Source organism: Mandrillus leucophaeus, unplaced genomic scaffold (assembly GCF_000951045.1).
Source record: "Mandrillus leucophaeus isolate KB7577 unplaced genomic scaffold, Mleu.le_1.0 Scaffold329, whole genome shotgun sequence".
Lineage (NCBI taxonomy): Eukaryota > Metazoa > Chordata > Mammalia > Primates > Cercopithecidae > Mandrillus > Mandrillus leucophaeus.
This window is the reverse complement of record NW_012103465.1, coordinates 3,716,340-3,739,407: the sequence shown is the minus strand read 5'-3', so window position 1 is coordinate 3,739,407 and position 23,068 is coordinate 3,716,340. Positions and strand designations below refer to the sequence as shown.

General features: G+C 37.6%; 1 protein-coding gene across 3 annotated transcripts in view; it reads left to right on the top strand.

Moving 5' to 3' along the window:
* The window catches only part of PLGRKT (plasminogen receptor, C-terminal lysine transmembrane protein), a 264,275-nt gene that overhangs the window by 204,919 nt on the left and 36,288 nt on the right, over positions 1-23,068 (top strand). The window lies entirely within an intron of this gene.

The following is a 23,068-nucleotide window of genomic DNA, read 5'->3' as shown; positions in this document are numbered from 1 at the left end:
CATTTTCAATTTTTATGAAGTCCAATTTATTTTTCTTTTGTTGTTTTTGGTGTCATATCAGAGAAACTATTGCCAAATCCAACTTCATAAGGATTTGCTCCTATGTTTTTTTTTCTAAAAGTTTTCTAGTTGTAGCTCTTAAATTTAGGTCTTTGGTCCATTTTGAGTTAATTTCTATGTATGGTATGTAGTAAGGGTCCAACTTTACTCTTTTGCATGTGGATATCCAGCTGTTTTGGGATGAGGTCCATTCTTCATGAGCATACAGAAGCTAGACACTGTACAGTAAAGATTAGAAGTCACATACTAAGTCTTTAACTGGCTCAGATAAAGAAACTGCTCACCAGGTTCTGCCCACACAGCCCCTTTGAAAAGTGCATCTTGACCTTTACTGGTCTTCAAAGTTTGAGTGGCAACCTGCTGTGTCTTTCTCTTTCAAAGCTGAAATGAGTGGAAATAAGTTAGCTTAGTTGTAGTATGAAGGACTGTATCTAAATGCAAATACTATTATGCATTATTTAACTTTCAAAGAGCCTACTAAAAATGTCCACCAAGTCTCTTAAAATGTGGGGCAGATACTAATATGTCTGCAGTCACTTAGGGGAGCTAATGAAAATGCTTTTAATATTTCCTATATTCTGATGTCCAGAAATGGTAAGAAGTGAAAGCAGAACAGTTAATAAAGGTCATTAGTGCCACAGGCACTTTTCTACAAAGGTAGATAAATGGCAAAGAAGGGTCAAGCCACCAAGCTGATCCTTGGCTGCCTAGCCCTTCCATGCAAACAATGGGTCCAGGACAGACACTTCTCCAGGGCAGACACACTGTTTTTAGATTTGTTCACAAACTTAAGTGAGACCAATGAATCTAGTAACCATCAGAAAGCTTTTTTTTTTTTTTTCTCCAAGCTATAATTTTATTTTCATAAATCTGAAGAGAGCAAATTTTTGTTAATTTTTGTTCTTCATTGCTTGGGCAAGGGGGTAGATTGCTTTATTATTTATTAATTCTGTGAGGCATTTACAATTGCCTACTATATGCAGGGTTTCAGGTACAAAATGATTTAAAATGATCCTATAGCTTTAATAATTGTTTTTGCCTCTTTATACATTTTGATAATATGTATACAGATAGACACATAGTCACCCTACCATATTTCAAAAGAATTTCAGGTAACCTTGCTATTAAAATCTTTAGACTTCTACATGTCTTGTTTCTACTTTACCTGGTTCCTTAAGATGATGAAGAATTTAGGGCAGCAGGAGGAGGAGGATTTCTAGAGAGAGAAAAAAGCCCCCATAGATGTCTTTAATGTTGAGTATTAAGGAAAACGATCTGCAGTATTATTAGACTTGAATAAACTCATGATATTCAGAATAAAAGTGAATCCATATTTTTAAAAAATGTTTAATTTTGAAATAATTTTAGATTTGCAGAAAAGGTGCAAAACATGGAGAGTTCAAGTATATCCTTTATCCAGCTTTCTCTAATATTAACAATTTACAAAATAATTGTACAGTGATCAAAACTGGGAGATTAATATTGGTACAATACTATTTAAACCACTGATTTTTTTTTTTTTTTTTTCATTTCACCAGTTTTTCTCCTAAAGTCCCTTTTCTGTTCCAGGATCAAACCCAAGATCTCGCATTACATTTAATTGGTGTCTTCTCAATCTCCTCCCATCTGTGACAGTTATTCTTTCTTTCCTTGGCTTTTATGATAAGTACTTTTGAGAAATACTGGTCATTTATTTAGTAGAATTTCTTACTTTGGGTTTGTTCAGTATTTTCTCATAATTATATTGAGATTGTGAATGTTTTCGCTTAGTTTTCTTAAACCATAAACTGCTTTTGTGTCTTCCTTGTTGCATTGTATCAGAGGATACATGAAGTTGATATGTCTTATTGCTAGTGGTGTTAACCTTGATCACTTGGTTAAGATTGTATCCATCAAGTTTATATACACTGTAAAGTTACTATTTTTTCTTTCTAATTGATAAATATCTTTGAGGAAATACTTTGAGACTTTGTTAATATCCTGCTTCTTCTTGAACTTTTGCCCACTGATTTCATCTTTCATTGGTGGGATCTTACATGCAACAATTATTACTCTGAGGTTTGCCTAATACTGATTTTTTTTATTTACTTCATTTCATCTGTATTTGTTAATTGGAAGAGCTGTCCCTTCTTTGTGTGTTTATTTATTCAATTATTTATATCAATATGTTTTCATGGACATTTTATTCTGTGGGTTATAAGCTAGTGCCATCAATATTTATTTTGTGGCTCAGATTGTTTCAGCCTTGACTTTGACCAACTTCCATTTGCTTTCTATATCATTTTAATAGAACTCATCCTTTTTTGAGTACTTGCTTCTTTTCTGTGATCACAGTATATGCCAGGCTCATCTTATATTGTTCCTGCTCCAGGCCTGGAATTATTGACTTCTTCATGGAGTCCTGGTTCCTTTTGTCAGAGAATGATATTTGGAAATCAAGACCTGGGCTCTGGTTATGCTTACTGTTATAACGATTGTCCCTAGGTTCTCTCAGCAAAGACATGTATGTATATGAACCCATGCATAGACACACATCTGTATTTATTTCTATATCTACCTATCTGTATATATTTTCTAAACCACAAGTTCATATTGGCACCTCTAATTCCAATCCAGTGTGACACATTTCATTCTAGCTCTTTCCTTTTCTTTATCTGTAAGTTGTTTTTCCTCAGGTAGTGAGACACTTTACACTATATTCACTTTAATCCCAGTAGACACATAAAATAGTTTTAGAATTGCCCATATGTACCCCTGTAAGAAACAGATTCAATAACTAGAGGACATTATTTGTATGTTCTTTTTGTCTTCACAGTATCCAGTCAAAATACTATTTTCAGAAGTTAATAAGGTTAGTTTTTCCTGGCTCCTTCAGTGTTAGTTTATTGACTTGTAATGCAGTTGGATTTATTTGTTATACTTTGTATTCTCTCCACATCTGGTTGATTTTAATTAATTATAGGGCTGAGGAGTATATGAAACATTGCTATGGTTCTAATAGTCATAGCTATATAAAAAGATACATTCGTGGTAGCTCATGCCTGTAATCCCAGCACTTTGGGAGGCCAAGATAGGCAGATCACCTGAAGTCAGGGCTTTGAGACCAGCCTGGCTCAACATGGTGAAACCTCTGTCTCTACTAAAAATACAAAAGTTAGTTGGGTGTGGTGGCGGGCGCCTGTAATCCCAGCTACTTGGGGAGGCTGAGGCAGCAGAATCGCTTGAAGCTAGGAAGTGGAGGTTGCAGTGAGCTAAGATGGCGCCATTGCACTCCAGCCTGGTGACAGAGCGAGACTCCGTCTTAAACAAACAAACAAACAAACAAGATACACTTCAAGAAATGTTCTTCCTCTTTCTCCCTATTAACCCATTCCCATTCCCCCTCCTCTTTATAATACCCTGTTACCACACTTCCTCTATAGGTGTTTAATTTCTTAACCAAGATAAATCTTTGGTTTGTCCTTTCTACATTGATTTGGTACAGTGAATAGCTACATGTGTATTTTCTTATGCCCCCTTCTCTTATGTGCGAAGGGTAGCATATCATTGATACCTTGTTTACTTTGCATTTTTCATTTAACAGTATATCCTGGAAACCACTCCAAATCAATTCAGAGATCTTTATCATTTAAAAAAATGGTTGCATAGAATTTTATTGTGTAGCTATATCAAAATTTATTCAAATAATGTATGTACACTGTATTAGTTTTCTATTGCTGTAACAGATTATCACAAACTTAGTGATTTAAAACAACATAAAATTTTTTATCTTATATTTCTGAAGGCCAGAAGTTTGAAATGGTTCTCAATGGATTAAAAATCAAGATGTGAGGGGGGCTGCATTTCTTCTGGAGGGTCTAGGAGAAAACCTCTTTCCTTGCCTTTTTTTAGTTTCTAGAGGCTGCCTGCACTCCTTGGCTCATGGGCCCTTCCTCCATATTTAAGCTAGCAGCATGGCATCTTCATTTCTCTCTAATTCTGACTCTCTTGCCTCCATCTTTCACTTTTAGGACCCTTGTGATTACACTGGGACTGGATAATACAGGATACTCTTCTCTTCCCATCTCAAAATCCTGAGCTTAGTCACACCTACAAAGTCCTTTTTTGCCATGTAAGGAGATAGATTCACAGGTTCTGAGGATTAGACATGGGCTTCTTTGAGGGCCCATTATTCTGCCCATCCCAGATACTTAGATTATTTCCAATATTTTGCTATTACAAACAGTGCTTCAGTGAATAACTTTGTACTTTCATATTTTTATATTGTTGGAGGTGTATCTTCAAGGTAGATTTTTAGAGTTGAGATTGCTGAGTTAAAGGCAAGTACTTGTTAGACATTGCTACGTTTCTCTTCAGAAGGGTTTATCAATCTGAAAGTGGCTATTTTCCCAAAGTCTCAGCAACAAAGTGTGTTGTCTTGCTTTTTAGTTTTTGCCAGCCTGACAAGCAAGAAGTGGTATCTCAGTCTTGCTTTAATTTGCTTTTCTTTAATTGTGAGTGAGTTTAAACATTTTCTCATGTTTGAGGGCCATTTATATATCTTGTTTTTTGTGAATTTTCTGTTTATTGGGCTTTTATCTACTGTTCCTCAAGGGTTCTTTGTATATTAGGAGTATTGGCCTCTTGTCTATGGATATATCTTCCTAATATTTTATCTGAGTTTGTCACTTGTTTATGGTGGTTTAAAAATTTTTACACCATGAAAAAAAGTTTAGTTTTATGTGATCAAGTTATCAATATTTTATTGCCTCTACATTTTGGTTCTTGATTTAGAAAGCTTTTCCCTATACCACAGTTATCCTTGTTTCCTGTGGTACTTTTGTCTTCATTCATTTTCTGTTGCTATAATCCAATATACAGACTGGGTAATTTATAAAGAATAGAGATTGATTTAGCTCATGGTTCTAGAGGCTGGGAAGTCTCCTTCCTTCTGCATCAGGACGTGGCAGGAAGCATCACATGGTGAGACACAGCAAGCAAGCCCAAGAAAGCTTGGTTTTATAACAAAGCCATGATAACAAACCTACTCACATGACAGGGACATTAATTTATTCATGAGTGCAGAGCCAGCATTTATTCATTCACGAGGATAAAGGATTAAGTTTCCAACACATGAACTTTGGGAGGACACATTCAAACCATAGCAACTTTTTATAGCCTCATTTATTGACATTTAGAGTCCAAATCCATTTGGGGTTAATTCTCATATATGATATGAGATAGGGCTAATCTTATCTTTTTCTGATGGCTACCTTGCAGTACCTATACTACTTATTACGAAGTCTATCTTTACCCCCAGTGAGTTGAGATACTACCTTTATCACATACTAAGTCTCAGTATGTACTTGCATTTATTTCTGGACACTCTAATTCACTGGTCAGTTTGTCTAGTCATGTACTAGTCCTGTAGTGTTTTAATTACAGACACTTTTTAGTATGGTTTAATGCTTGTTGAGGCTAGTATGCCATTGTAGTTTTTCTTTTTCAGTGTTTTCTTGGATAATCTTGCATGTTTGATTTTCCACAGAAATTTTAGTATCAACATGCCCAAGTATAAAATAGTCTGTTGATATTTTTCATTGGGATTTTATTAATTTATAAGTTTATTTATGAAGAACTGTGGAGTCATTTTATTCAAGAATAGGAAATGTTTTTCCATTCTTTTAAGTCTATTTTAATGTCTTCCAGAAGCTTATAAATAAACTGTAGGCTAAACCAACAAAAAACTAAAATTTTAAGTTAAATTTAAAAATGTCATATCTTGTCAGTAATTAGAAATATATTCTTATAGTTGGGTTTCTTCCCTAGCTAGCAAGGGGCTGTGTTCGCAGTGGCTTAATGTCATGATATGGCTACTGAGGGCTGTGGATTCATTCTTCTTTGTGTGCACTTGGAGGTTCACAGGTTTTGGAGTCACACATACCTGTGTCTGAACCTGACTCCATCACTTACTGGTTCAGTGACCATGGATAAGTGACACAGGCTCTCTGAGTCTGGCTTCTTCATCTCTAAGATGGGGAGAAGGATACCCAAGAACTGGTTCATGTAGCAGAGTAGATGCTCAATAATGTTTCCCTCTTTTCTTTCTTTGTTGTTGTTGTTGTTGTTTTGAAAAGGATCTTGCTCTGTCTCCCAGGCTAGAGTGCAGTGGCACAATTTTGGCTCACTGCAACCTCTGCCTTCTGGGTTCAAGTGATTCTCTTGCCTCAGCCTCCTGAGTAGCTGAGATTATAGATGCATGCCACCATGGCCTGGCTAATTTTTGTATTTTTAGTAGAGATGGGGTTTCACCACATTGGCCAGGCTGGTCTCAAACTCCCGACCTCAGGTAATCTGCCTGCCTTGGCCTCCCAAAGTGCTGGGATTACAGGTGTGAGCCACCGCAACTGACCCGTTTCCTTCTTTTCTTACCTGCTTTATTTGCTCATAATGACTATTCCATTCTTTCTTTCATCTCTAGTTTCATTATATACATAACCAGAGAGTAAGTTAAGCTAAATATTGTCACACAAATACCCATTTTCTTTAGCCATTTAACAATTAACAATATTATATCCAGCTGAAGTAAATAATGCTGATTTATTTCATCTAGAGTGTTGTATATTGGTCTCAAGGTAAAAGGCTGTGCTTTAAAAAATGGAGACAAAATTTTATTGTTCATTTGTGAACGCTTATTTGATATACTGATGCCATTTCTAATCTTTCTCTGTGGTACAGGCCATAAACCTGTACTAGAAGTGAACCATTTTAATTTTCTACTGTGGATCTGCCTTATTCCAAGAGCTATGCAACAGACAATAGTGTTAGACAAAGTCTCAGTATGAACAAATTCAGTTTTGTAGAGAAGCATAATCTAAAACATAATTTTCCCAACCCTGCCTGCTTAAACTGCTTATTGCCTTAATTATGATTTCACTATGATTTTGGTGACTTCTGTTAATTTCTTTTTTTTTTGAGACAGAGTCTCGCTCTGTCACCCAGGCTGATGTGCGGTGGCACGATCTTGGCCCACTGCCCACTGCAACCTCTGCCTCCTGGGTTCAAGTGAGCACATCGGCTAATTTTTGTATTATTTTTTTTTTAGTAGAGATGGGGTTTCACCTTGTTGTGTTGCCTAGGCTGGTTTTAAACTCCTGACCTCAAGTGATCCACTTGACTCAGCCTCCCAAAATGCTGGAATTACAGGCATGAACCACCGTGCCCACCCACTTCTGTTAATTTCTATGTCTTGAGTTTATAGTGAGGTCGATTGCACAGATTGTGTAATGAAGCATAAACTTTTATACTTCAAAATGATCGCCTTAAATGCTTATTTCAGTCACAAATAGAAAAATGAATAGGTACAATTAAGGCCAGCAATAGCATTTTTTTCTTGCTTTTAAATATAAAGTTTTAAAGTCAAAATATTATTTTATTATTTAAAAAGCAATCATTTTATCGTCTTATATGCTTGGTTTCTAGGGTTTTTAAAGGTAAAAATTTCTCCAGGTCCCGCTTCACCTATGCTTGTTCTTAAACTTAGATAAGAATTTGAAAAACCATGCCTTAGAATGTTTCTGGAGAAAAAAAAAGTTAGAATTTCATTATTCCAAGATACAGTGGAGGTATTCCAAGATACACTGGGTAAACACTCTCATTAAATAGGAGAATTTGGCCAAAAGAAAGGGGCTACAGGCCCCATGCATCTGAAACCCAGCAGGGCAGTCGTTAAACCTTAAAGCTCCAAACTAATCTCCTTTGACTTCATGTCCCACATCCAGCGCACACTGGTGTGAGGGATGGGCTCCCAAAGCTTTGGGCAGCTCCACGCTTGTGGCTTTGCAAGGTTCAGCCCCTACAACTGCTCTTAGGCTGGTGAGTGTCTGTGGCTTTTCCAGGTGCAGGGTCCAAGCTATCAGTGGATCTGCCATTCTGGGTATATATATAAAGGGGAGTTTATTAAGTATTAACTCACGCAATCACAAGGTCCCACAATAGGCTGTCTGCAGGCTAAGGAGCAAGGATAGCCAGTCCGAGTTCCAAAACTGAAGAACTTGGAGTCCGATGTTCAAGGGCAGGAAACATCCAGCACGGGAGAAAGATGTAGGCCAGGAGGCTAGGCCAGTCTAACTTTTTCACATCTTTCTGCCTGCTTTATATTCACTGGCAGCTGATTAGATGGTGCCCATCCAGATTGAGGGTGGATCTGCCTTCCCCAACCCACTGACTCAAATGTTAATCTCCTTTGGTAACACCCTCACAGATATACCCAGGATTAATACTTTGCATCCTTCAATCCAATCAAGTTGACACTTAGTATTAACCATCACAGTGCCCCAGTAGAATCTGTGTGGGGGCTTCAACCCCATATTTCCCCTCTGTACTGCTCTAATAGAGGTTCTCCATGAGGAATCTCCCCCTGCAGCAGGCTTCTGTCTGGACATCCAGACTTTTCCATACATCCTCCAAAATCTAGGAAGAGGCTCCCAAACCTCAACTCTTATATGCTGCATACTCACAGGCTTAGCATCACCTGGAATCTGCTAAGGCTTACAGCTTGTACCCTCTGAAGCAGTGACCTGAGCTGTATTGGTATCTGAGCTGTATCTGATCTAAGGCTGGAGCTGGAGTGACAATGATGTGGGGAACAGTGTCCCGAGGCTGTGCAGGGAAGGGGGGCTCTCGGCCTGGCCCAGGAAACCATTCTATGTCTTAGGCCTCCGGGCCTGTGATGGGAGGGGCTGCTGCAAAGGTCTCTGAAATGTCTTCAGGCCTTTTCGTTATTGTCTTGACTATTAGACTTGGCTCCTCTTTACTTATGCAAATTGATGCAGACTGCTTGAATTCTTCACCCAAAAATGGACTTTTCTTTTCTACCATATGGCCATGCTACAAATTTTGTAAACTTGTATGCTCTCTTTTAAATATAAGTTCCAGTTTTAGGTCATTTCTTTGCTTGTACATATGAGCCTAGGCTGCTAGAAGCAGCCAGTTGACATCTTGAATGTTTTGCTGGTTAGAAATTTCTTCCACCAGATACCCTAAATCATCACTCTCAAGCTCAAAGTTGCACATATCCCTTGGCAGGGCACAGTGCAGCCAGGCTCTTTGCTAAAGCTTAGCAGAAGTGACTGCTCTGCTTCCCATAGGTTTTTCATTTCCATCTGAAACCTCATCTGCCTGGCCATCTCTGTCCATATCACTATCAGCATTTGGGTCACAACCATTCAACAAGTCTTTAGGAAGATCCAACTTTCTTTCATCCTCCTGTCTTCCTCTGAGCCCTCCACACTCTTCCAACTTCTGCCCATTACACAGTTCAAAAGCCACTTTCAGTGTCAACAAGATAATATGATTTTATAGCAAAATATAATCTAAAATAAAACTTTTTTTCTAGCCCCTCCAAATTTAGACCAGTTATTCCCTCAGGGAAAATTTCTACATGTCTTTGGTGGACTTCTGTTAAATTCCATGTCCTGGGCTTATAATAGAGTTGTCCATATACAGATTAGGCAATGAAACACTAAACCTTTGTAGTACTTGAAAATGGCAGCATTAAATGCTGATATCAATCATACACACACAGACACACACACACTGTAGTTACAGGTGCAATTAAGAATGGCGATAGCATTTTCCTTTTCTTTTAAAATTATGGTTTTAAGGCCAAATGTTGCTATTTTTAAGTCAATTATTTAAAGATCTTATCTAACTTGATTCCTAGGTTTTTTAGGGTAAAGTCTCCAAATTCTCCACTTCTCCTATTCTTGAGACATCACTTTAGGTATGGATTTGCAAAGCAATGCTTCAGAATTTTTTTTTTTTTTTTGAAAAATTTGTAAGAACAACATCATAATGCCGCCTAGAGGTGTAATCAGACATATTTATATTACAGATAGAACCCAAAATAGAATATTGTAATACCAATTTATTTATTCAATACTTTTTAAAGGCCTGACAATATGCCAGGCCCTGTGCTAGTCAATAAGGATATAAAGATAAAAACACAAGGTTGAGAAGTTTTATAATAATTAAATGCTCTGAAGTATTTCAAATTATATCACATAGTGCTTTTCTTAGAAGAAGAACTATTTAGATTGTGTTCAATAAACACAAATTTGGTGTTCTCTTTGTGTATATGAAAAATCAGTGATGTTAGTTTAAGTTCATGGGTAGGTTCAGTTCAAATATATTTACTGAAGACAATTTAGCAATATAGGGCCATTGGGTTAGGGATTTATTTATTATGGTAGGATAATTTTGTCATTTAGCATCTGAATTTTTGTTATATATGGGAGCATTCATTTGATCGTCAATCATTGTACATGTTTTAGATGCCAAATTATAGAATGAAATTATTTATGTACTCCAAAATTAATTTGAAGAAATATTTACTTTGAGAAAATTTTGTACATGAAGACCTCAGTTTTAAAAGCAATATAAAAGTGAGGGACTATAGGTGATTTTTCTTTCCTGAAAAAAACTGCAATTACATTTTATTCTATAATGTACACAAACAAAAAGCACAGTGAGAGCTGCAACTGTAGACCTTGTACCTTAACTTCATTTTTATTTTTAATATTTTTAAAATTTTCAATAGCTTTTGGGTACAAGTGGTTTTTGATTACATGGATGAATTCTATAGTGGTGAATTCTGAGATTTTAATGCACCCATTACCTGAGTAGTGTATGTTGTAGCCAATATGGAGGTTTTTATTAGTTCCAGAGTATATATGCAGGATGTGCCTGTTTGTTACATAGACTAACGTGTGCCATGGTGGTTTGCTGAACCTGTCAACCCATCTCCTAGGTATTAAGCCCAGGATGCATTAGCTCTTTACCCTAATGTTCTCCCCCTGGCCCACCCTCCCCCAACAGGCCCCAGTGAATATTGTTCCCCTCCCTGTGTCTATGTGTTCTCATTGTTCAGCTCCCACTTGTAAGTGAGAACATGCGGTGTTTGGTTTTCTGTTCCTGCATTAGTTTGCTGAGGATGATGGCTTCCAGCTTCATCCATTTCCCTGCAAAGGACATGATCTTGTTCCTTTTTATGACTGCATAGTATTCCATGCTGTATATGTACGACACTTTCTTTATCCAGTCTGTTATTTGTTGCAGGAAGTCAGGGACCCCAAACGGAGGGACGTGCTGAAGCTGTGTCAGAAGAACATAAATTGTGAAGATTTCATGGATGTTTATCACTTCCCCAATCATTACTCTTATAATTTCCTATGTCTGTCTTTACTTTAATCTCTTAATCCTGTCATCTTTGTAAGATGAGGATGTATGTCGCCTCATGACCCAGTGATGATTGTGTTAACTGCACAAATTGTTCATAAAGCACGTGTGTTTGAACAGTATGAAATCTGGGCACCTTAAGAACAGGATAACAGCAATTTTCAGGGAACAAGGGAGATAACCTTAAAGTCTGGCTGCCTGTGGGCCAGGCAGGACAGAGCCATATTTCTCTTATTACTGAAAACGGGTAAGAGAAATATTGCTGAATTCTTTCCCCAGTAAAGAATATTAATAATTAACAGCCCTGGGACAAGAATGCATTCCTGGTGGTGGTGGGGGCCTCTAAAATGGCTGCTCTGGGGGTGTCTGCTCTGTGTTATGCAGTTGCAGATAAGGGATGAAACAGGCCCTGGCCTCCTGCAGCGCCCCCAGGCTTGCTAGGATTAGGAAATTCCAGCCTGGCGAATTCTAGTCAGACTGGAATTCTAGTCGTTTTGTCAGGTTTGTCAAAGATTAAATGATTGTAGATATGCAGTTTCATTTCTGAGTTATCTATTCTGTTCCATTGGTTTATGTGTCTATTTTTTTTTAATACCAGTACCATGTTGTTTTGATTACTGTAGCCTCGTAGTATAGTTTGAAGTCAGGTAGCATGATGCCTCCAGCTTTGCTCTTTTTGTTTAAGATTTTCTGGCTATGTGAGCTCTTTTTTGGTTCCATAAGAATTTTAAAATACTTTTTTTTCTAATTCTGTGAAGAATGTCAATGGTAATTTAATGGGAGTAGCATTGAATCTATCAATTGTTTTGGGCAATATGGCCATTTTTACAATATTGATTCTTCCTATCCATCTGCTTATGTCCTCTCTGATTTCCTTGAGCAGTGGTTTGTAGTTCTCCTTGAAAAGGTCCTTCACTTCCCTTGTTAGCTGTATTCCTAGGCATTTTATTCTCTTTGTGGCAGCTGTGAATGGGAATTCATTCATGATTTGGCTCTCTGCTTGTCTATTGTTGGTGTATAGGAATGCTTGTGATTTCTGCACATGGATTTTGTATCCTGAGACTTTGCTGAAGTTGCTTATCAACTTAAGAAGCTTTTGGGCTGAGTCAATGGGGTTTTCTAGAAATAGGATCATGTCATCCAGCTTTTGCCCATTCAGTATGATATTGGCTGTGGGTTTGTCACAAATGGCTCTTATTATTTTGAAGTGTGTTCCTTCAATACTTAGTTTATTGTGAGTTTTTAACATGAAGGGATGTTGAATTTTATCAAAGGTGTTTGTTGTGCATCTATTGAGATAATTATATGGTTTTTGTCTTTAGTTCTGTTTATGCGATGAATCACATTTATTGATTTGTGTGTGTTGAACCAACCTTGCATCCTGGGGATAAAGCCATCTTGATTGTGGTGGATAAGCTTTTTGATGTGCTGCGGAATTTGGCTTGCCAGTATTTTATTGAGGATTTTTGCATCGATGTTCATCAGGGATATTGGCCTGAAGTTTTCTTTTTTTTTTTGCTGCGTCTCTGCCAGATTTTGGTATTGGGATGATGCTGGCCTCATAGAGTTAGTTAGAGAGGGGTACCTCCTTTTCAATTGTTTGGAATCATTTCAGAAGAAATGGTACCAGCTCTTCTTTGTACTTCTGGTAGAATTCAGCTGTAAATCCATCTGGACCTGGGCTATTTTTGGTTGGTAGGCTGTTCATTACTGCCTCAATTTCAGAACTCATTGTCTATTCAGGGATTCAACTTCTTCCTGGTTCAGTCTTGAGAGAGTGTATGTGTCCAGGAATGTACCCATTTCTTCCAGATTTTCCAGTTTATTTGCATAGAGGTATTTATAGTATTCTCTGATGGTTGTTTGTATTTCTGTGGGGTCAGTGGTGTTATCCCTCTTGTCATTTCTGATTGTGTTTATTTGAATCCTCTGCTTTTTCTTCTTTATTAGTCTTGTAGGATGAGGCAGAACCTATGAACAGGCAGAGCCCATAGAAATGGTATTTCCTTCTCTCATCTTATGTGAAGAAAAGTGCATGAGCCCATTTTCTCATGGATTGATTTATCTGTAACCATTAATAAGGACCCCATTTTGTTTTGTAGTCCTCCCCTTCATACTCATCACTAAAATATTTGCTTCCAGGATAGAAGTTTACTTAATAGAGAACATAGAATGGGATTAAATTTTAAACTTCTGGTTAATACTGTGATATTGTTTTCTTGTGCTTTAGTAGAACAATCTTATCGTTGCCTTTATCCTAACTGTGAAGTATGAATCATTTCAAAATTTACAGCATTAAGAATGAGAATCATGGCCAGGCCCGGTGGCTCATGCCTGTGATCCCAGCATGTTGGGAGGCTGAGGTGGGCGGATCACCCCAGGTCAGGAGTTCGAGACCAGCCTGGCTAACTTGGTGAAACCCTGTTTCTACTAAAAATACAGAAAATTAGCCAGGCGTGGTGGCGTGCGCCTGTAATCCTAGCCACTCGGGAGGCTGAGATAGGAGAATCGCTTGAATCCAGGAGGCAGAGGTTGCAGTGACCTGAGATCGCGTCATTGCACTCCAACTTGGGCAACAAGAGTGAAACTCCATCTCAAAAAAAAGAAAAAAAAAAAAAAAGAATCATTTAGTGACTCCTCAACTCACTGCTCTATAACAAAGCACCTAGTATTGGTGAAATAAATTGTTCCAATCTGCTGTCTGTTTAAAATTATGTAATGCCACCTTCCATCTGTTACATTGACACCAATAATGATTAAACGCAGCAAAATAAACCTTATTTCTACCCAGCCTTCCACCACCTATTATCCAGGGGAGAATACTATTTTTTCTGCTAGGGTTTGGTCTGTTCTGTAAATTTCTTTATTTAATATTTTTAATGTCCCTTGCTCATTTCTGTTTTCAATTGTTTCTTGTCAAGACATTTGCCTTCTATTTCAATACTTAGTATTTACTTTACAGCTAATTCTGATTTGTGCTAACCATCATTTCTTCCTAAATTTAAAAAACATTAAGTACTTAATTTTGCTCTCCTACTTTTACACTTTATAAAAATTTTGAAACTGACTTAAACAAGAACTCTAAAAATAGTCTGTCATGCTGATTCAGATCACTATTTGACATAAATCAGGTGGAGACCTGAGCATTCTCTGTTTGATGCCCTACTGCAACATCCCAACCTGGCTCCTCCATATCCTGCTCTTCCTTGTCCATCACTGCCCTGTGCTCTGAGGCTGACCCTCCACACTGCATTTCCCAGGCTCCCTTGCCCTCTGGCTTCGATGGGGATCAGCCAGAGTGGTTCCCAGCAGGAGTCTAGAGGGTAGAGAGACAGTGACACGTTTAGGTATGTGGTCTGGCTATGGCAGTGGGTTCCTAAGTCACAGATCCTTTTAGACAGTACCACTTCAATAGCTCCACCTATTGCTGGATCTGGTTAATACTGTTTCTTTTCCCTCCCACTTTAAGCCTAAAAGAGTTCATGGTCTCCTGCTATTGTCAGCCCCTGGGTGCCTTTTCATCCCTCGAGGTTACCTTAAACCCTGTCCACAGAGAGTGCAGAGTTCTTTCATTACATTCTTCTCTGTTAAACTCTTTTGAGGGAATACTGTCTCTACCTTCTGTTGACACTAATCAAACAAAATAATAGTATGTTCGTGTTTTTGTTATAAACAATTTTCTAAAATTTAACAGAAACCTGCATTATTCAGGAACACTAAAAATGTACATTTAAAGTAATGGTTTATTAAACGGTAATAAGTTTTCTAGCAATTTTAGATTGAATTTGATGCTCCCAAACTGCTTTAGGTACCTTCCCTAATTACAAATTAAATTTTTGGGTAAGACTTTGCTGTAACTGTGGTAATTAAAAAAAATCCACACTCAACATGAGACAAGTGTCTGTTGACCAAAGAGAAAAGAACGTTCCAGTGTGTTACATGAATTTTATAATAGAGAAGCTGCTTCCACAATAGAATTGATGTCCCCTTGACACTGCCATTGGGAAGGAAAAAATAAAATTAAAAAAAAAATGATGTCACCTTTCAGATATAGATATTGGAACCTTAAAGAAATTATAGAACTCCAACTCTTATCTTCACCTGGAACATAAATTAAGGTAATATTGGCTTGTGAATACCCATTTTCCTCATATAACAATTAACAAATTTACATCAAACCAAAGTAAAAAATACTGGTTTATTTTATTTATAAGTAGTATATATTGTTTTTAGATGAAAGGCTCTGCTTAAAAAATGTTTTTTTGATACAGTCTTTCTGTTCATCTGTGAAGCTTATTTGGTATATTGGAGTCATTTCTAATCTTTCTCTGGGTTAAAGGCCATAGAAGTTTGCTAGAGGCTAACCGTCTTGATTACAAATTCTCTTTATTGCTTTATTAAGCTTTCTTGTTTGTTTTATTGTATATTTACCTCATTCTAAATGCCATGAAACACACAATAGTGTTAGACAGAGCTTTAATTTGGACAAATTAATGCAGTTTTCTAGAAAAGCATAATCTAATCTACATATTTTTTCTAGCCCGTCCTATATTTAAATTTGTTGCCCTTCTTATTTCTTTATGTCTTTGATAGACTTCCAATAGTTTCTAAGACTTGAGCTTATAGTCATGTGTCTTGTGTAGACTGGGTAATGGAATACTAAGCTTGTATACTTGAAAACGACAAATTCCCCTTAAATTCCCCTATCAGCCACCTGTCCCTGCAAAATAATAGTAATAAGAAAGGCCAGCAATAGCAGTTATTTTTCCTTAAAAAATAAAATTTTAAAGTAAAAATATTATGTTTTTATTTTTAAGCCAGCTCTCTTAAGATCTTATCTAACTTGGTTTCTGGGGTTTTTGAGGGTAAAGTTTCCCAACATCCCACTTCTCCTACACTTATCCTTACACTTAGGCATGAATTTGCAAAGCAATGCCTCAGAATGTTTCTGGAAAAAATGTATTAGAATTACATCATATGGCTGAATAGCAGTGTAGTTGAATATGTTGGTTTTCTAATTTGCGTCTTCACATTTGTTTATGTTAAGGATAGAACCCCAAAGAGAATAATACTGGTTTACTTATTCAATGCTTATTAAACAATAACAATATGCTAGCCTCTGTACTATTCAATGAGGATACAAAGGTGAAAAGACAAGGTTGAGTACTTTAATAATATTTGTATGTTCTGGTGGTTCAAATTATTTTACACAGTGCTTTTCTTAGAAGAAGAAGTATTTGGATGATGTTCAGTAAACACAAGTTTTGTGTTATCTTTGAATCTGTTTGGTAGGTTTATGATGTTAAAGTTCTGTTTAGGTTCAGTTCAAGTATATTTACCAAAGACAAATTAGAAATACAGGGACCATCAGGTTAGGGATTTATTTCATTATGGTAATAAGATGTCATTTGGAATTGGAATTTATTTTACACTTGGTCTGATTTTTAAATTATTTTATGTGACTTAAATGTCAAATTATAATGTAAAATAATTATTTTCAGTTATGCACCCCAAAATTTGAAGCCACATTTGTTTTGAGGGAATTTTGAATATGAAGACCTCAGAGTATTAGAAGTTATATTGAGTGGGGATTATGCGTAATTTTCCACTCTTGGAAAATCTATCTGTGATTGTATGTTTTCTTTTTAATGTACATAAGCAAGTAAAAAACACAAGGAGAACTTCAGCTGTAGACCCTGCACTTTAGCATTAGTAACTGCTAATCTACCTGCAAATTTTGGTGAATTTTTTTTTGCACATATTACAATAAAAATTACTACCACCACCTTAAGAGCTGATTAGAGTAACACTTTATTTATTTATTTCATTGGTTTTTTTGAGACAGAGTCTTAACTCTGTTGCCCAGACTGGAGTGCAGTGGTGCGATCTTGGCTCACTGCAACCTCTAATTCGGGTTCAAGTGATTCTCCTGCCTCAGCCTCCTGAGGAGCTGGGATGACAGGTGTGCACCACCAGGCCTGGCTAATTTTTGGTGTTTTTAGTAGAGACGCCGTTTAGCCATGTTGGCTAGGCTGGTCTCAAATTCCTGACCTCCAGTGAATCCACCCACCTCGGCCTCCCAAATTGCTGGGATTACAGGCATGAGCCACCGTGCCTGACCTGCGTATTTTAATTCCATATTTTGCTTATATTTTCAGTATTTAAACATTTGCGTATTTAAAGACATTAGTATACTTACAAGTAAGGGAAATTCTATTAGATTAGATATTTTAAAACCTCTGAAAATTAATTCATTTCTAAGTAATAGTTTGTTGCTATGTACCTTTAATAAATATAGCAATTAGAGCTTTCATATTCAAGAACTGTCAGTTGCAAGGACTGGACACCCTAAAAATGCACAACTCTAAAAGGGAAAAAATCTGCCTGTTGAGCCATATTAATGGGAAGAATAAGTAACCTTTTATAACAGAAGTTATGTAAGGTGAAATAATGATGGCAAGAATTTTGTTTTCTTTATTTTTTAGGAGAAAAACTACTGTAGGAGAGGGAAAATTGCTACTGTGTACCCTTCTAGATTTTTTGGCTGGTCTACGAATTAAATTGACATTAGACAGATTAAAAGGAGAAAAAACGTTTAATTACTCACATATGCACCTGAGTCCCACCAAAATATGAGAGTCCAGGAAGCAGCTAGATGATTGAGACAGCTAGAGTAAGGAATAGGAATAAGGATTTGGGGTACTGGGGAGTGGTAGAGACGAATTGTGGGAAGGCAGGAAGAGGAAATGTGTGGTGAATAAAGGTTACCTTGCTATGCAGATAAAAGTCTCTCCGGTGAGAAAAAGTTATCTATGAGTAACTCTCTTTCTGGCAAAGATAGATACCTTTACTTATAAAAATGTCCTTTATGAATGGGAAATTATACTTTAAGCAAATGGGGAGGCAAAATGCTTTTTTTGCATTGACTGGTTCTCAGTTTCTTTTAGCTCAAAATAATACCTCAAAATGGCATATTTTGGGATGACTTGTTCTGACCCCATCACTACTTGGTGGTAAAATGCTACCCAATGTTATAACATCATGTGGCAGTTTCTTTTAAAAAGTCTTTAAACGTGATATAATTTCCTCAAAGCTTTATGATGTAAAATGAGGTAGCTCAGATATGGACTTCTCCAGTGAGAGGATCCCAAAGGCTTTATATCCCCATATGCTATTGTGGGTTGGGGTGCAGTGGAGAAGAAATGCCAGGATGTTTGTGGCTTGATCACATTGAAAACTTAGAGCATCTAATTATTACTCACTTAGAAATCAAATTGTTTTCTGTGGACTTCCTTCTCCAAGGAGATTCAAAGCACTTGCTACAAAAAGGGAAGATCACAGCTTGCTTCTCTGTTTTCCTTCCTCCAGGCAAAACCTTGTGTCACTTGGTTGGCTTAACAGAATTAACTTCTCTCCTTGGATCGCTGGTCATTCTTTTTACGTAGTTCAGTAACTATCAAATACTTTTCATCTGTGATTAAAAGCGTATTGCTTCTGGAGGGTCCCTGGCATGCTATAGTCCTATGACTGGGCAGCAGGTTTCTCACCTTCCTAAATCTGAGCAGCACAGCCCTGCTGGAGGGTAACCCACACCTGATATTTCTCCTTTTGTGGTTGGTGAGTGCTAAGGGTGCAGCTGCTGCCCTATCAGCTTTCCCAGAGTCACAAAGAGAAGCTTACACTTGGAAGGGACCTTATTCATTGTCTGCTCCTGTTTTGCTGTCCATCCACTGATATCCTTATCTACCTGCTCTAGTCCTCAGTGTGGTTCAGGCTTCGCTCTACCCATCCTTTTGGATTTGGGCCCCAAGCTACAAAGTTCATATTTGCACAGATCTCAGCTATGTCCTTCTTCAAGTTCTATACCTCCCCGTTCTAGTTTTGAAATAAAAGGAAATAAGGAGGAGAAGAAAGTGACCAACGTTCTCAGGGCTGCTTCAAAGCTAGAGATAGAGAAGAGGAACAAGCTCACAAATTCGAGTGTGCTGAGCATAGCTGACACCAAGGGCAGCCAGTGCTCCCTGTATCTTTATGCTCTGTAAATTCAGTGACCTGAAGGCAGCTGGGACAACTGTTTGCAGTGTTCTTGCTTTTTCATTTTTCCTTAGCCACAGTGCATTAGTTTAGGCAGATACCTTCAAGCCACTGACCACTGCTTGCTTACTTGCTTCCTTCCTTCTTCCCTCTCTCCCCTCTTCCCTCCCTTTTCTTCCTCCTTTTCTCCATTTCTTTCCCCCACCCTCCATTCCTTCTTTCTTTCCTTCCCTCCCTCCCTCCTTCCTTCCTTCCTGCCCTCTTTTCTTCCTTCTTTCAATACATATTTGATGAACCCCTATCTAAGGTGATTGGGATACAGAATTGAACTCAGTCACTGCTCATATACAGCCTAGACATTTAGTAGAAATGACAGATAGTATTTAAAGACATACAAAGTGTAAATCGAGCTGAGTGCTATGATGAACACTATAGCTGGATGTAGAGGTCAGGGAAGAGCTGCCTTTGGAAAGAAGTATTTGAATAGAAACGTGAATAAAGTGAGGGGAAAGCCATGTGCAAGGTGAGGGTAGTAAGCGCACTCACTTCTTTGATCTTACCTGGAATAAAGTCCATGAGCTCATTTCCTAATGGGTTGCCACTAGTAGGCACTAGTAGCCTACAATCTGTTGCCACTAGTAGGAAGCCTACAATTTTGTTTTGTAGTCTTCACATTCATACTTACCACTAAAATATTTGCTTCCAGCATCAAAATTTACTCATGAGAGAGCATAAGTTTGGAAGTTAATTTAAACTTTTGATTAAAACTGTGATTTTCAAAAATTCTGCTTTGGTAGAAGAATAGTCTTATGTTTACCGTTATTGTTACTGTGAAGTATGAATCACATTGAAATATATAATTTTAAGATGAGAATCATGTTGTGATTCTTCAACTCACTGAAAATAAAATGCCTAATTTTGATGAGCTAAATTGTTCTAGTCTTTGTTGGAGTTGTAGATTTATCCATAGCTGGCTTCTTTCTGTTACATTCAGATGATAATGATAAAATGCGTAATTTCTACCCAGTCTTCCAGCACAGGCTAGCTAGAAGACAAAACTATTTTCTGCTAGGCTTTTGCCCGTCTTAAAATGTCTTTATTTATTATTTTTAAATGCCTTCTGGATATAAAGAGTCATTAAATGCAGTTCTAAAACTAACTTTTCATATGTGAAAATGTTTCATTTAAATTATTTTGTTGTGACCTGGCGCGGTGGCTCACGCCTTTAATCCCAGCACTTTGCGAAGCTAAGGTGGGCAGATCACCTAAGGTTAGGAGTTCGAGACCAGCCTGGCCAACACCGTGAAACCCTGTCTCTACTAAAAATACTAAAATTAGCCGTGTGTGGTGGTGCATGCCTGTAGTGTGCTACTTGAGAGGCTGAGGCAGGAGAATCACTTGAACCGGGGAGGTGGAAGTTGCAGTGAGCCGAGATCACACCCCTGTACTCCAGCCTGGGCTACAGAGTGACACCCTGTCTCAAAAAATAAAAAAATAAAAAATAAATCATTTTGTTGTGTTCTTGTTAGTGTCCAAAATCCACTTGAGAGATTCGTTCAGAATTGTAAAGTATAATTAGAAGAATTAGGTTTGCCGGGTGTCATGATTCATGCCTGTAATCCCAGCACTTTGGGAGGCTGAGGTGGGCTGATCACCTGAGGTCAGGAATTCGAGACCAGTCTGTCCTACATAGTGAAACACCATCTCTACTAAAACACAAAAATTAGCCAGGCATGGTGGTGTGCGCCTGTAATCCCAGCTACTTGGGAGGCTAAGGCAGGAGAATCTGTTGAACCTGGGAGGTGAAGGTTGCAGTGAACCGAGATTGTGCCACCTCATGCCAGTCTGGGCAACAGAGTGAGACTCAGTCTTAGAAAAAAAAAAAAAAGTGTTAGGTTAGAGGATGAACCCTAGTGCATTTCTTAATGTTATCCAATCAAATAAAAAAAAAAAATCCACCGTTTTTGTCAATGTTTTCATGAAAATGCCTTGGAAAAATGAAAAGTATGCAAATTAGGATTAAGAAACTACATCTTGATTTGGTTCTTTTTGCCTATTTCAAGAGACAGGCTTCCAAGTTATTATGCTATCGTATAGCTCAGAGGATAAAAGAAAATGCAAGATCAAGTAGTGAATAGAGATCAGTATACAAAGGAATTTGCACTATTTAGAGATGTTCTTAAGTTTAATGCTACTTTCACCTGCTCTTTTATTATTTTCTACTACATGAGTCAATACTTTCTTGTTTCATAATGAATGTTACTCTTATTTCTTAATGAGCCATGCTCCATAATTCTGCAGTTATTTACACAAATGGTCAGAACTACTGTCCAGGATTTCAGTGACTTCTGAATTGAAATCCAGAATTGAAGTACCAGTAATTTACTGAGTTGCTTGCTTGCCAATTATTGTAAATAAATTAATATCATGCCTCAGACTAATGATTCTATAAAGAACATTCAGTTTTTTAGTTTCATATATCTACAGCATGTATCAGTAACTTTACTCAAATCCTAATAAAAGTTTGTCAGCTTAATGTATTTGTGCATGAACTTAACTACCATTAGTTCTCAAATACTTCTCTTGAAAATTGTAAAACCCCAATTATATATTACACCTATTTGAAGATAATCTGTTTGAAGAAAATCTTTCATTAAGTTTTTTTTTTTTTTTTTGCAAAGTCTTTTTACCACTAGGAAAATCTAAGTGTAATATTTTGAGTGTAATGTTTGATTGTCATAATGCCTTCTAATAAAATGTAAAACAAAAAAGTCAGACTCTTTCAAGATAGCTTGGGTATCTTGCTGCAAAGCCTTGCAGAGTGGGGGCCCCTCTGCCCACTTCCCTCACCCTCATTGCCTTCCCTGAGGCTCCGTTGCAGTCAGCTTCCCCTTGGCTGGTTGTTTAGAAATAGTTCACTGTAGTCTATCTCTGGCAGCAAGAAGAGAGTTAATTAAAAAACAGACATGTTTAAATCACTGATAGAGGGAACTATGGTGAATTTTGTTATAGCATCCAATATTTGAACTTTTTCCTAAATGAAAAGTTACATTTTTTAAAAAAACTTCTCTGTCACGTGGTGGCTCATTACTGTAATCCCAGCACTTTGGGAGGCTGAGGCGGGTGGATCACTGGAGGTCAGGAGGTCAAGACCAGCCTGACCAACATGGTGAAACTCTGTCTTTACTGAAAATACAAAAATTAGCTGGGCATGGTGGCGGTCGCCTGTAATCCCAGCTACTCAGGAGGCTGACGCAGGAGAATTTCTTGAACCCGGGAGGTGGAGGTTGCAGTGAGCCAAGATTGCGCCACTGCACTGCAGCCTGGGAAACACAACGAGACTCCTTCTCAAAAACAAACAAACAAAAAACTTCTCATAAAAAATCGTCGTGGGAAGTTCCATTCAGTTTATGTTTTCTCGCTCGTTCTTCATTTCCCTGCACCTGAGCCATTCATCTTGTTCTTTCCTCAATGACTGTGTTAGAAACTGGTAAATATGTCTTGCCTCCTCTGCCTTCCCTGCTCACCCTCAGTTCATCAGGAAGTCATGTAGGCTTCCTGCTTTTGCTCCCCAGGAATTAAAGAAATCTTAGTCACAACATCAGAAAATCTAGATCATTTGGCCTTTGAAACTTTCACTTCCTAAAAGTTACTTGTAGTCAACGTGTTTATAGTTCCTTAGGAAAGGAATGTGTATGAAATTTGGTGTTAATAAAAATAGCAACACTAGATAGAACGCTGGGCTAGGGAGATGGTC